Source organism: Pteropus vampyrus, unplaced genomic scaffold (assembly GCF_000151845.1).
Source record: "Pteropus vampyrus isolate Shadow unplaced genomic scaffold, Pvam_2.0 Scaffold486, whole genome shotgun sequence".
NCBI lineage: Eukaryota > Metazoa > Chordata > Mammalia > Chiroptera > Pteropodidae > Pteropus > Pteropus vampyrus.
In genome coordinates this window covers 1052683-1054870 of record NW_011889267.1, presented here as the reverse complement: position 1 = coordinate 1054870, position 2188 = coordinate 1052683, and positions in this window count along the sequence as shown.

The following is a 2188-nucleotide window of genomic DNA, read 5'->3' as shown; positions in this document are numbered from 1 at the left end:
TCACCATCAGGTTAAGAACATCTATAGTGGAACCAGATGCCCTCTTTGAGGACCAGCACTAGAAGCCTCTTGGAACTTACTCCCATCGCAGGAAGTGGCATACTGCTGCCCAGTGCCACAAAAATGCTTCCTTCAGTGGCATTCTGCCAGGTGGAGGGGTGGCAGGCTGTGATGGGGCCCCACGAGGGAACTGAACACACACAGCTGCTGACAGCCGGCCAGCCCCACAAGCCGCATGATGCCAGAGACACCAGGCCTCTTAGAATAGGCTGGGCATCAGGAAAAGAAAGCTTAGTTGGCAGGGTTTGCCTAGGAATCAGGCCTGCAGGGGAGAGGACTTCATTAGAAGGGACATTGCCAGACATCATACCAGGAGAACCAGGTAATCTTTGTCTACTGCTGAGTCCCCTGGTGACTGTGCAACCATTTTGCCTTATTTTTAGCTTGGCCACTCATTCTGGTTTACACGTGCGGTCTTGGAATCATTATTGATGACTTCCCCTTTCAGTCTCAAAAGTGTCTCTGTTTGGAAAATAAATTATATGGTCATCCTATTAATTGCACCTCAGCTTCCTCTACTACAATAGTTTTCTTGGGGGGGGGGCATTGTATTTATAAAAATTTTTGTACAAAATGGGCCACATCTTAAAATGTATTATTAATTGAATCCCAAAGGGTTGCAAAAGGATAGTCATCGATTTATACTAACAACAACAACAACAATAAAAACCCAGCATGTTTTCTGAATAGTTATTGACAGGGAAATAGGGAGAATAATTCAAATCCCTTAAAGAAGAAAAATTTTTTTTAAGTTGTTAAGTTTCAAACTCTCTACCCAATCTCTGTAAATTCTAATGGGAAATGAAATGTCTGGGCAGGAGGGAAGGGGAGGAGGAAGGGACTACAGTAATCCACAAACTAGAAAATTAGTTTGAATCGCTGGGCTGTGTAGCAGGGATAATCCTCCGTGTAGATGGCTGCTTTTTCTAAAGTCAGCTCCACCAGTTTTGCTAGTGCTCTGGGAATTAGCAAATCAGCGCCACTCAAGATTTAATAACTTTTCAGAGTGGCTGCTGGTGGGGAGACCTACGGGGAGGGCTTCTTTTTGGCCAAAGATTAAAGTACCTCTGTCCCTGGCATCTGCGAGTTTTGTTCCTAAAATGAAACAAAACCAAACCCCCCGAAACATACTTTAGTTTCTTCCTCGACTGCTTCGCATCAACTCCATCTTTCTCAGACTGGTCTTTTAAAGGCAGGAGTGTGTCCCTCTCCCCCTTATCTTGCTCTTCGTGTTGACACCACTGCTTTATTGTGCTGCAAGTGACTGGCATGAAGTGTGAATTCTGAAAATGTGTCATTGGCGGTGTCTTACTGCAATAGAATGTGAGTGATTCAATAAGCAAAACAGCACACTGAGAATTTCGTCTTTCAAGAGTCTTTCATTTCCTCTGCCACAGCAGATTTTGTGTGATTTTTGTCTAAGTCACCACCTTTCAGATCCTCAGTTTTGCCACTTGCAGAGACTAATGGAATACAAATAAGGTAGTTCAACTGAGCAAGCTAAAGTGCTAAAAAAGTTAACGATAACTTGAAATCTAGGCTACTGCTTACATATTATATTTAGATAAAATATCTCTCGCACACGGGAGAGATATTGGTCCTACCTTTTGGCATTGCTCTTACTTTAAATGGAATCAAACTATCTGGGTTTAGGGAATCTGGCTTAATAGGAATTCTCTTTCCCATTTTTATTCACCAGAGGAAAAGGCGTAGTTGGTTTTGAATTAAATACAGATTTCTAAGAGAGATAATAGGCCACTGCATGGGGAAATTTAATATTGAGGTAACTGCAAAACAGTGTCTATGCTATTTTGCTGTATGGATGACAGAGAAAACACATTAGAAAAAAAAACCATTTTGAATGAAATACAGCTGAAAGATTGCTTTCAGAGCATTTGGTATTCTCAGATATTAGTTTTGACAATATAGGCCAAACTGTACCAGCCCCAGGTCAGATTATCCAGTGGATGTCAGTAAGTTCAGTGTAAATTATTTACTATGAGGAAGATATATGTTTGCTTCTTAAATTTAGGATCTGAGCTTTATTATTTTCCTATCTTTACCTAAAATCAAGGAAAGAAAAAAGCCCCCCACCTCCAGCCCTCTCATATTTCACATAACAGAGCAT